This window comes from Pan troglodytes, chromosome X (assembly GCF_028858775.2).
Source record: "Pan troglodytes isolate AG18354 chromosome X, NHGRI_mPanTro3-v2.0_pri, whole genome shotgun sequence".
Lineage (NCBI taxonomy): Eukaryota > Metazoa > Chordata > Mammalia > Primates > Hominidae > Pan > Pan troglodytes.
The window spans coordinates 63,008,125-63,021,773 of NC_072421.2; the positions used below are offsets into that span (position 1 = coordinate 63,008,125).

At 37.7% G+C, this 13,649-nt stretch overlaps 1 protein-coding gene across 17 annotated transcripts in view; it reads left to right on the forward strand.

The window, feature by feature from the left end:
- Window positions 1–13,649, forward strand: part of ZC3H12B (zinc finger CCCH-type containing 12B) — a 461,523-nt gene that overhangs the window by 313,282 nt on the left and 134,592 nt on the right. For 11 of the 17 annotated variants that reach the window (XM_063803880.1, XM_054676379.2, XM_054676381.2 and 8 more), the window contains 2 exons: window positions 9,045–9,169; window positions 11,234–11,403. The exons of 3 other annotated variants lie outside the window; for them this stretch is intronic. The gene's annotated coding sequence lies outside the window, so the exon portion shown is untranslated. Of the gene's footprint in view, window positions 1–9,044; window positions 9,174–11,233; window positions 11,404–13,649 lie in introns of all 17 variants that reach the window. 3 more of the 17 variants (XM_063803886.1, XM_054676377.2, XM_063803884.1) reach the window with 1 other exon arrangement.

The window sequence follows — 13,649 nt, forward strand, 5'->3', positions numbered from 1 at the left end:
GACAAGCAAATGCTGAGAGATTTTGTCACCACCAGGCCTGCCTTGCAAGAGCTCCTAAAGGAAGCACTAAATATGGAAAGGAAAAACTGGTACCAGTCACTGCAAAAACACATCAAATTGTAAAGGCCATAAACACTATGAAGAAACTGCATCAACTAATGTGCAAAATAACCAGCTAGCATCATAATGGCAGGGTCAAATTAACACATAACAATATTAACCTTAAGTGTAAATGAGCTAAATGCCCCAATTAAAAGATACAGTCTGGCAAATTGGATAAAAAGTCAAGACCCATTGGTGTGCAGTATTCAGGAGACCCATCTCATGTGCAAAGACACACATAGGCTCAAAATAAAGGAATCGATGAATATTAACAAAGCAAATGAAAGTAAAAAAAAAAAAAGAAAAAACAGCCCTTGCAATCCTAGTCTCTGATAAAGCAGATATTAAACCAACAAAGATCAAAAAAGACAAAGAAGGGCATTACATAATGGTAAAGGGATGCAGTAAAAAGAGCTAACTATCCTAAATATATATGCACCCAATACAAGAGTACCCAGATTCATGAAGCAAGTTCTTAAGATCTACAAAAAGACTTAGACTCCCACACAATAATAGTGGGAGACTTTAACACTGCACTGTCAATACGAGACAGATCAATGAGACAGAAACTCAACAATGATATTGAGGACTTGAACTCAGCTCTGGACCAAGCAGACCTAATAGATATCTACAGAACTCTCCACCCAAAGTCAACAGAATGTACATTCTTCTCAGCACCATATCGCACTTATTCTATAATTGACAACATAATTGGAAGTAAAACGCTCCTCAGCAAATGCAAAAGAACGGAAATCATAAAAAACAGTCTCTCGGACCACAGTGCAATCAAATCAGAACTCAGGATTAAGAAACTCACTCAAAACCGCACAACTACATGGAAACTGAACAACCTGCTCCTGAATGACAACTGGGTAAATAAGGAAATTAAGGCAGAAATAAAGATGTTCTTTGAAACCAACGAGAACAAGGAGAAAATGTACCAGAATCTCTGGGGCACATTTAAAGCACTGTGTAGAGGGAAACTTATAGCACTAAATGCCCACAAGAGAAAGCAGGAAATATCTAAAATCGGCACCCTAACATCACAATTAAAAGAACTAGAAAAGCATGAGCAAACAAATTCAAAAGCTAGCAGAAGGCAAGCTTTTCAACAGATTTTCAATGTAGACGAAACAGCCCTGTACTGAAAGAAGCTGCCACCTAGGACTTATATACCTAGACAGGAGAAGTCAATTCCTGGCTTTAAAACTTCAAAGGACAAGCTGACTTCTTTGTTAGGAGATAATGCAGCTGGTGACTTTAATTTGAAGCCAGTGCTCATTTTCCATTTTGAAAATTTTAGTGCCCTTAAGAATTATGCTAAATCTACTCTGCTTATTCTCTATAAATGGAACAACCAAGTCCATATAACAGCATATCTGTTTACAGCACTACAACATGGTTTATTGAACATTTTAGGCCTACTGTTGAGACTGCCTCAGAAAAAAAAAATCCTTTCAAGATATTACTTCTATTGAAAATGCATCTAGTCACGCAAGAGCTCTGATGGAGATGTATAAGAAGATTGATGCTGCTTTCTTTCCTGCTATATGGCATTCATCCTGCAGCCTAGAGATCAAGGAGTAATATTGATTTTCAAGTCCTATTATTTAAGAAATACATTTCATAAGGCTATGGTTGCTAGAGATAATGATTCATCTGATGAATCTGGGAAAAAGTAAATTAAAAACCTTCTGGAAGTGATTCAGCATTCTCGCCATTAAGAACTTGTGCACTTCATGGGAGGAGGACAAAATATCAACATTAACAGGAGTTTGGAATAAGTTGATTCCAACCCCATGGATGACTTTGAGGGGATCAAGACTTCACTGGAAAAAATAACTGCAGATTTGGTGGAAATAGCAAGAAAACTAGAATTAGAAGCGGAGCCAGAAGATGTAACAGAATTGCTGCAATCTCATGATAAAACTTTTTAATAAATGAGGAATTGCTTTTTATGTATGAGCAAAGAAAGCAGTTTCTTGGAATGAAATCTACTCCTGGTGGAGATGCTGTGAGCATTGTTGAAATTACAACAAACGATTTAGAACATTACATAAACTTATTTGATAAAGTGGTGGTGGGGTTTGAGAACATAGACTTTAATTTTGAAAGAAGTACTGCTGTGGATAAAATGTTATCAACCAGAATCACATGCTGTAGAGAAATGGTATAAAAGAAAGAGCCAATGAATTTGGCAAACTTTATTGTTTTCCAAATTTAAGGAATTGCCACAGCTACCTCATTCTTCAGACGCCACCACCCTGATCATTCAGCAGCCATAAACATCAAGGCAAGACCCTCCATCAGTAAAAAGATTACAACTCACTGAAGGTTCAGATGATTGTTAGCATTTTCAGGCAAGCAATAAAATATTTTCAAAAAAGTGTGCATTTTTTAGACATAGTGCTATTGCACACTTAATAGACTACAATATAGTGTAAACATAACTTTTAAATGAAATAGAAACCTAAAAAATCATGTGAGTCACTTTATTGTGATATTTACGTTGTTACAATATTTGCTTTCTTGTAGTGGTCTGGAACTGAATATGCAATATTTTCAAGGTATTCTTGTACTTTAACTGGATGAATTGTATGTTATATGAATTAAACTTCAATAAACCTGTTTTGTGAAAATTCAACAATAAGAAAACAATTTTAAAAACACAAAATATTTGAATAGACACTTCACCATAAAAGAGATAGCAATAGCAAATAAATGCAGGAAAAGAAGCTCAGTATCATTAGCTATTGGGGGAATGCAAATTAAAACCACAATGTGATACCACCACTTACCTATTACAATGGCTTAAAAATGGACCATATAAAACAATAGCAAGGATATAGAGCAATTAGAACTCCTACAAACGCTGCAGATGGAAATATAAATTGATACAACTACTTTGGAAAACAGTTTGGCAGCTTCTTAAGTTAATCATACAACTACCATATGGATCAGTCATTTCATTCTTAGATATTTAATCAAGGCAAATAAAAGAATATATCTACACAAAGGCTTGTATACAAATAATCATAGCAACTTAATTTGTAAAACTGGAAATAACTCAAAGGTTCATCACAGTTGAATGAGTGAACAAATTGTGGTATATGCATTCTATCAGGCAGAAGAAAAATTGTACTAGAGATCAGAAGACCTGTATTTCAGTTCTGGAGTTTCGTGAGTTAGAATAAATACAGTAACATTAAAATTTGTCACTGTTCTTATTTAGACAATGAAGGAAATAATATTTCCCTTTTTTATATGTTGGTTCTAAAACTCAAATGAGGTAAATATATGGAATTATTTGGTAAGCTATAATTTTATGACATTTTATTGGTTTTTAACTTCTTGATTTTTTTCTGATTGCACCTATGAAACTATATTTTCTGAAATTTTAATTTTTCTTTCTTCACATGTTTTATCATATTAAAGAAAGCCATAGCCTTAGAACTTTTTCTTTAAGTCCTTAGCTAATAACTGATACATTTTGACATTCTTGGAAGGTTCATTTGTGTTTGATAATTTACTTCCTGTGAAACACAGAAGGCTAGTATAAGGGGTGACAAGAATATCATCATGACTGATTGTTGATTTTTTTAGCACATTAACAAATATTCATACTCAGTCTTTGAATTATATTTTTTGGGTTCTTGCCCCCAATAAAAGATTTTGGGCACTCAAATATCCAGTCCATTTTTTACTCTTACATGGCCAAACTCGAATAATGCCTTCAAATTGGAACATATCTTTATTGTTAGAAAATATAATTACAAATAACACATGTAAGTAAGGCTCCAAAGTTCTGCAGGTTTCTTCTCTCTGGTTTACTGTTCCTCTTAAAAACATTTTTGTGTAAAAACATAAAACTGCAGTTAGCATTTAGACTCTTTTTCATCAAATATAAAAACCCAGCCCAGCTCATGTCCCGTTTGGCAACAACCCTTAGACACTTTACTGTCCTAGACCCCAGAGGAAGGCCATCTTACTCTCAACATGCATTTTATTACCCAGCCCACTCCCAACATTAAAAAAAGCTCCAAAAATTAGATTCCGGCCCTCAAACCCCACAACAGGACTTAATTAACCTCGCCTTCAAGGTGTACAATAATACAGTAGAGGCAGCCAAGTAGCAACATATTCCTAAGTTGCAATTCCTTGCCTCCACTGCGAGACAAACCCCAGCCACATCTCCAGCACACAATAACTTCCAAACATCTGAACCGCAGCAGCCAGGCGTTCCTCCAGGACTGCCTACCCTAGGATCTTGCTTTAAGTGCCAGAAATCTGGCCACTGGGCCAACAAATGCCCACAGCCCAGGATTCCTTTTGAGCCATGTCCCATCAGTGTGGGAACCCACGGGAAATCGGACTGTCCAACCCGGCAGCCACTCCCAGAGCCCCTGGAACTCTGGCCCAAGGCTCTCTGACTGACTCCTTCCCAGATCTTCTCGGCTTAGTGGCTGAAGACTGACACTGCCCGATCGCCTCAAAAGCCTACAGACACTTTGAGTAACTCTTACAGTGGAGGGTAAGTCCGTCTCCTTTTTAATCAATACCTGGAGGCTACCCACTCCACATTACCTTCTTTTCAAGGGCCTGTTTCCCTTACCTCCCTAACTGTTGTGGGTATTGACGGCCAGGCTTCTAAACCTCTTAAAATTCCCCAACTCTGATGCCAACTTGGACAGTGTTCTTTTATGCACTCCTTTTTAGTTATCCCCACTTGCCCAGTTCCCTTATTAGGTTGAGACATTTTGACTAAATTATCTGCTTCCCTGACTATTCCTAGGCTACAGCCACACCTCATTGCTGCCCTTTTCCCCAGTTCAAAGCCTCCTTCACATCTTCCTCTCATATCCCCCCACCTTAACCCACAAGTATAGGACATCTCTACTCCCTCCCTGGCAACCAATCACATGCCCATTACTATCCCATTAAAACATAATCACCCTTACCCCGCTCAACACCAATATCCCATCCCATGGCGTGCTTTAAAAGGATTAAAGCCTGTTATCACTCGCCTGTTACAGCATGGCCTTTTAAAGCCTATAAACTCTCCTTACAATTCCCCCACTTTACCTGTCCAAAAACTAGACAAGCCTTAATCTTGGTTAGTTCAGGATCTGCGCCTTATCAACCAAATTGTCTTGCCTATCCACCCCGTGGTGCCAAACCCATATACTCTCCTATCCTCAATACATCCCTTCACAACCCCTCCATAACCCATTATTCCATTCTTGATCTCAAACATGCTTTCTTTACTATTCCTTTGCACCCTTCATCTCAGACTCTCTTCGCTTTCACTTGGACCGACCCTGACACCCATCAGTCCCAGCAACTTACCTGGGCTGTACTGCTGCAAGGCTTCAGGGACAGCCCTCATTACTTCAGCCAAGCTCTTTCTCGTGATTTACTTTCTTTCCACCCCTCTGCTTCTCACCTTATTCAATATATTGATAACCTTCTACTTTGTAGCCCCTCCTTTGAATCTTCTCAACAAGACACCCTCCTGCTCCTTCAACATTTATTCTCCAAAGGATATCGGGTATCCCCCTCCAAAGCTCAAATTTCTTCTCCATCCGTTACCTACCTCGGCATAATTCATAAAAACACACCTGCTCTCCCTGCCGTTTGTGTCCGATTGATCTCTCAAACGCTGACCCCTTCTACAAAACAACAACTCCTTTCCTTCCTGGGCATGGTTGGATACTTTCACCTTTGGATACCTAACAAAACCATTTTTGTTTTTGCCATCCTAACAAAACCGTTATATAAACTCACAAAAGGAAATCTAGCTGATCCCATAGATCCTAAATCCTTTCCCCACTCCTGTTTCCGTTCCTTGAAGACAGCTTTAGAGACTGCTCCCACACTAGCTCTCCCTGACTCATCCCAACCCTTTTCATTACACACAGCTGAAGTGCAGGGCTATGCAGTCAGAATTCTTACACAAGGACCGGGACTGCACCCTGTAGCCTTTTTGTCCAAACAACTTGACCTTACTGTTTTAGGCTGGCCATCATGTCTCCATGCAGCGGCCGCTCCCGCCCTAATAATTTTGGAGGCCCTCAAAATCACAAACTATGCTCAACTCACTCTCTACAGTTCTCATAACTTCCAAAATCTATTTTCTTCCTCACACCTGACACATATACTTTGTGCTCCCCAGTTCCTTCAGCTTTACTCACTCTTTGTTGAGTCTCCCACAGTTACCATTGTTCCTGGCCCAGACTTCAATTCGGCCTCCCACATTATTCCTGATACCACACCTGACCCCCATGACTGTATCTCTCTGATACACCTGGCATTCACTCCATTTCCCCATATTTCCTTCTTTCCTATTCCTCACCCTGATCACACCTGGTTTATTGATGGCAGTTCCACCAGGCCTAATTGCTACACACCAGCAAAGGCAGGCTATGCTATAGTATATTCGAAATCTATCATTGAGGCTACCGCTCTGCCCCGCTCCACTACCTCTCAGCAAACCAAACTCATTGCCTTAACTTGAGCCCTCACTCTTGCAAAGGAACTACACGTCAATGTTTATACTGACTCTAAATATGCCTTCCATATCCTGTACCACCCTGCTGTTATATGGGCAAAAAGAGGTTTCCTCACTACACAAGGGTCCTCCATCATTAGTATCTCTTTAATAAAAACTCTTCTCAAGGTAGCTTTACTTCCAAAAAAAAAAAAAAAAACTAGAGTCATTCACTGCAAGGGCCATCAAAAGGCATCAGATCCCATCACTCAGGGCAGTGCTTATGCTGATAAGGTAGCTAAAAAAGCAGCTAGTGTTCCAACTTCTATCCTTCATGGCAGTTTTTCTCCTTGTCACCAGTCACTCCCACCTACTCCCCCACTGAAACTTCCACCTATCAGTGTCTTCACACACAAGGCAAATGGTTCTTGGACCACGGAAAATATCTCCTTCCAGCCTCACAGGCCCATTCTATTCTGTTGTCATTTCATAACGTCTTCCTTTTAGGTTACAAGCCACTAGCCCGCCTCTTAGAACCTCTCATTTCTTTTCCATCATGGAAATCTATCCTCAAGGAAATCACTTCTCAGTATTTCATCTGCTATTCTACTACTCCTCAGGGATTGTTCAGGCCCTGTGACCTCCCTTCCCTACACATCAAGCTCAGGGATTTGCCCCTGCCCAGGACTGGCAAACTGACTTTACTCACAAGCCCCAAGCTAGGAAACTAAAATACCTCTTGGTCTGGGTAGACACTTTCACTTCATGGGTAGAGGCCTTTCCCACAGGGTCTGAGAAGGCCACCACAGTCATTTCTTCCCTTCTGTCAGATATAATTCCTGGGTTTGGCCTTCCTACCTCTATACAGTCCAATAACAGACTGTCCTTTGTTAGTCAAATCACCCAAGCAGTTTCTCAGGCTCTTGGTATTCAGTGGAAGCTTCATACCCCTTACCATCCTCAATCTTCAGGAAAGGTAGAACTGACTAATGGTCTTTTAAAAGCACACCTCACCAAGCTCAGCCTCCAACTTAAAAAGGAGGATTCTGTCAAGGATAGAGCCCAAAAACTCACCAACCAAGCAAGTAATTACACTGAACCCTCTTGAGTACTCTAATTGGATGTCCTGGGTCCTCCTAATTCTTAGTCCTTTAATACCTGTTTTTCTCCTTCTCTTATTTGGGCCTTGTGTCTTTCATTTAGTTTCCCAATTCATACAAAACCGCATCCAGGCTATCACCAATGAGTCTATACAACAAATGCTACTTCTAACAACCCCACAATATCACCCCTTACCACAAAATCTTCCTTCAGTTTAATATCTCCCATTGTAGGTTCCCATGCCACCCCTAATCCCGCTCAAAGTAGCCCTGAAAAACATCGCCCATTATCTCTCCATACCATCCCCCAAAATTTTTGCCACCCCAACACTTCACCACTATTTTGTTTTGTTTTTCTTATTAATATAAGAAGACAGGAATGTCAGGCCTCTGAGCCCAAGCTAAGCCATCATATCCCCTGTGACTTGCACGTATACATCCAGATGGCCTGTTCCTGCCTTAACTGATGACATTACCTTGTGAAATTCCTTCTCCTGGCTCAGAAGCTCCCATACTGAGGACCTTGTGACCCCCACCCCTGTCCGCCAGAGAACAACCCCCTTTGACTGTAATTTTCCATTACCTACCCAAATCCTATAAAACGGCCCCACTGCGATCTCCCTTCATTGACTCTCTTTTTGGACTCAACCCTCCTGCACCCAGGGGAAATAAACAGCCTTGTTGAAAAACAAAAAACATAAAACTGAATGAAGCTAATTTCACCAAAGAATATATATATTTAAGTAAGTCAAGCATTGGACTGTTACACAGCATTAGGCTACTTAATAGTCTCAATTTGGCTTTTATTGGCTTAAACTATATTGATGATTTGCTATACATGAACTGTCTATCGCAGCAATATATTTCTTGGTAAATATAGAATGAAAGAAAAAAAAAGCCCAAGCAGAAGAAAGGTGGTTTTCCCCATCAGGGGAAAAATGGTTTCTGGTTTGTCAGTTCTACAAAAGAGAATGGTGCTTTTTTCCAAGTGGTGGAAGTAGGCTTATTTGGCTTCTTCTTTTAATAGAAGCTTGTTTCTTCTTCATAATGGTCATCTGTCCTGGCAGATAGTCCTTTAACTTGCTTATGAATTTTAGAAAATTCTTTGGATCATGTTGTGTTTGTATATGTATTTGTTCTTTGTCATTGCTATGCCACGTTTATTTTAGTTTACCTCCCTCTCTCTTTCTGTCTGTCTAGTCAGACAATCTTGAGGATTAATTTCTGAAAAGCTAGCAAAGGCTAATATTCTTTTTTAATCACTTTCACTACCTCTGTCTTCTATAAAGATTTAACTCCGAGGGGTTTATGTAATTAACAGTCACCAATTCTGCTTGTTTTTACCCCTCTACAAGGAAATAGACTAAATAGCCAAGTTGCAAGATACCACTGCTTCTTATAAGAATGATGGGTTTCCCAGGTGATACTTGAAAGAAGAGATAACGACCACCTATCTCCTTCATCCTGGTTACACAGGAAGGTAGGTGAGTAGAAGCTCCCCTAGGATACATATCTACATTTGCACTATTATGTGACTCACTTTATCTGCTTCTTCAAAACATTGCTTCTTATTATGTTTACCTATGTGATGATAGTCAACTCACAAAAATAGCTACTATTCAGTGATGAGTACATAATGAAAAACTTGGAAGATCAGGAAAATGCTTTCTCCCTTGAGGATCTTATAAGATATTTAGCAGATATTTATTGAGCATCTACTACATGTAAGGCTTAGCACAGGGCCTTAGAGATGAATAACACTCACCCTGTCCTCGTGAAGCTCAGTATAGCAGAATGAAAGCTAGTCAGATCTTTCTTCTTAGTGTCCTTCCTGACTGTGGAGGCAACTTGTGACCCTTTTCTTGGCTACCCACAAAGATATTGTTATTGCATCTATAAATCATTAAAACTGTAGAATCAGAAGGGGACTTCTCAGGAGCAGATATAGGTACACAAGACTGACTCTTTCATCATGATAGTTGTGGCAACAAGGAGCTGCAAATAACATGTTTGCTAGTATGGCCAGCTCAAATCTCAGTGCTTCATGGGAACAGATTTTTCCACGGGTTGATAATACAAAGTTGGGCAGTAACCCTCAGATCCCTACAATATCAACTCTAGAAAAGCACCTCACTCTTGAACATGTCGCACATCTAATAGAGAGTTATGAGTATATTTACATAAAGCTACATACCATTTTTTTGAAATTTGCTTATGTATAAATGAACTGTGGAATATACTTTCTAATAATTTCAGATTAAATAAGATTTCCAGTTTCTTCTCGATTTTAACTGATTTTTTTTTACCTATCCAGTAACCTTGATTCAGATGTTTTATTCACACAGTAAACAAATTTTCCAAGGCATTCTTAATTTCAAATATTCCCTTTCATTATCTTTCTAAACCTTCAGAATATCCCAAAACTTCTAATTTTTTTCTTTTGTTTTATCTATTTATTTTCTTGACACACCCTTAGGAGGTCTTAATTTCATGTGTCCTGAAATTCTAATTTTTTGATATCTAAATTACACCCTCTGGATTGCATCCGGCACCAAGAAACAACACAAAACCCTCATGTGTCAGAATTTTGGCCTGATTTGGAGTTTGGAAAACACAGTCACTATACTACTAAAAGCAATCTTTAAGGAATGGAAAAATTCCCAAAGCTGGGTAGTGGGAAGAATAATAAGACCCTCCACAAACCTTTGTTAGGCCATACTTTGCTTCTGGACCATAGTTTAATGATCTGACTTCTAGATAGAAAACATTTTTTGAACCACCTAAAATTATAAAATGTCAAGTGGTTATTAGTGTAACGATTAACATTTTAATTTTAATGTTCTCAAAATGACTTATTTTATTTTGGAGTGAGGTAGAAAGGGATGGCTATTCTTATTCAAGTGTTTTTTTGTTTGTATGTTTCTGTCAAGTTTGTAAACTGCACATGTCTTTTCATTTAATTGGATCAGAAAATTCTCATGGTGAAAATGTGATGTATTTCAAGTTGTTAGGAATTCATGTTTATTCTAAATTGTGGTCTTTTACGATTTATGATCTTATTTTGTTTTGCATAAAAGGTCAAAAAGAGGAAGTAGTCATACCTAATCTGTAAATCATAGGATATATATAAAAACATTTTGCTACTTAATAAAATTTAGATAATAGTTATTAAATTCACTGTTCATCCGTGGTTCTCTTTTTGAAAAATGGTATTATTTATAATTTATGTAAATATAGTTCAAAATTATACATATAACTCAGCTATTATTCTTTTAGACTGAATCTTACAGTCACAAAATAAGTTTTCTTAGGCTTGTGGAATATTCTCAGGCTCAATATGTATAAAAGACTAAAAAAGTGCTACATCTTGGATTAGCACAATTATTGAATAATTAGCACAATTATCTCAGCCTTTGAGATCCAAATATCTTTCTGCCCAAATTATAATACTGAACTTTAAATGGGTAAAAGGTGTTTCAGTGGTCGATTTATCAAGTTCTCATCATAGGTTTGCCTTCTGCTCATTGAATCTATTTTACCCAAGGCTATGGACTCCTTTTGGCATTTCTGCCTCAGCAACAGAGGATAAAAGTCATGTTGTGATGGATAAGTCACAAAAGTAAAAAATACAGACGTGGACTACAGGCCTCCAAAGAAGAATTGAGCATGCTGAGGATCGATGCCAGACATTGGACATTTTTGAGGTGTTAAGAGGTGGGTACTTTAGTGGTTGTTGTTGTTGTTGTGTGTGTGTGTTTGAAAGAGTAAACTATAGTGAGATAATCTGTGTAATATGAAAAGTTAAGGCATTTTATTTATAAGAAAGTGAAGCTTCCTTCCAGAAAGATTGAGGCATCAAAGCAGTGGTGAAAATCTGAACAACTCAGTTAATAAAATTATCTTCTTAGGTTGAAAATATGTAGGCTTTTGGAATTAACAGGAAATCATCATAGGAAGGGGTGAGAGGAAAGGGAATATCACTTATGGAACTTTACAAATCAAGTACCAAGAGCTTTACATGTGTTATCACATTTAATCCTCATAGCAATCCTATGATGTAGGTATTATCATCTCCATTTTACAAATTAAAAAACTATCTTAAGCAGGTTATTTGACTTGCCTATGATCATATAGCTATTAAGTTTAGGGTTTTGTTTTATATCCAAATCTCTCTGACTTCTAACTCTGTGCTTAGAAAGATCTAAATATCTAAGAGAAAACTGTGACTGTATCATTTCATGCTTTTCTTATGAAGAATTCTACCTCTACTTCATTGTGCCCCTACTTTATTTAGTTTTTGGAGGAAAGTTTTTCACGTGGTATATTCAGAAAATACTTCACAACCACAATATATGCAACTTTAAAAAAATTGCACTAGAGAAAGAAGCAACCATTCTCAGGAATAAAGCATCTATGGTTTTTTTTTCCTTCTGCATTTTTCCATATATTATTAATACATAAGTGAGAACCAAAATTTCCAGAATAAGTGTATCCTTTGTAAGTATAGAATCAAGCCCTTCCAACTTTTGAGATCTGTTTGTTTAGCTAAATCAGCAATGCAAGGTTAATTCTGACTGATTCTAGACTTGTGTTGCATACTTTTGGACACTTGATCAGTCTAAGCAATTGAAGCCTCTTCTTATAATTTAGGAGTATTTAGGTACTTGGCCAGGCTTGGTGACTGTCTGGGCATGGTGGCTTATGCCTGCAATCCCAGCATTTTGGGAGGCCAAAGCGAGAGGATCACTTGAGCTCAGGAGTTCAAGACCAGCCTGAGCAACATAGTGAGACCCTCGTCTATATTGAAAAAAAAAAAAGAAGAGGAAGAAAAAAAGTATTCATATAGTTTCGAAGAAAGGTTAAGATATGTCTGTTTTTGTTTAGTTACAGTCTTTAGAACTTCTTCCACATGGCATTTATTAATTTGTAGTCGCATCTTTAGTAATATTTTTCAGAATTCATTAAGTATGGCAAAATCATAGGCCATTATGGTATAGTGGAAAGATCCCTTCATTTGAGGTCAGAGAATCTAGGTTGAACTCTCAGTTCTCTTGTTTACTGTGTAAAGTTGGCTATTAATTTACTCTCTCGGAGTCTCAGTTTTCTCATCTGTAACATGAGAATAATCCTTACCTCATATATTTGTTGTGAAAATAACTTGAAATAAAAAATATGAAAGTACTTTGTAGGCAATAACATTCTATCATAATATGAGGAGAAATTGAATAAAATGAACACTAAAGGAATATTTACCATATGCTAGTCACTAACTTATTTTCTATTTGTTGCTCCCTAAGGAAAAAATAACATGACCTCGAGCCTTGGGTCACATTTTCTGGTTGTCCTACCTGTTGCCCCAGCAGCCATGCAATAGTTTACAATCTACTGGCAGGAAGGTAAAATGTGTGAAAGAATTGCCTTCTAGGTCATTCTCTTTGTGAAAAGTAATCTACCACCAAGGAGAAGCCTGCTTAACAGTTCATATTAAAATCTTGGCTCAAAGCAGTGAATGAAAATTTAGAGGTGAACAGTAGTTTCATAACAAAGACCAACAGGACCATTTAGGTAAGACATTGTAGTAGAGTAGGAAATACATTGAATGGGAAGAAAGGGGACCAGAGTTCCAACCCTGATTTTACCACTGCCTAATTGTATAACCTAAAAAAAGTTTGTTTTTCCTCTTGGCCTCACTGTCCCCTTTTATACAGTAATGTGGGATGGACTAGATTATCTCTAAGGTCTATTCCAACATTGATATTCTAATATCCTATTCTTAATTTTAATAGAAAGATTTAAATTATATATTGAATTTTTAGGATGCTATTATATACCTCAAAAGGAAAAAGAAAAAAATGCACAAATTATTTCTCTGTTGTGAATTATAATACACATTCACTTACATTGATAGCTTTATCGGAGGTAGAATTAGCATAATCCTTTACATTTTCAAAGTATTTTAA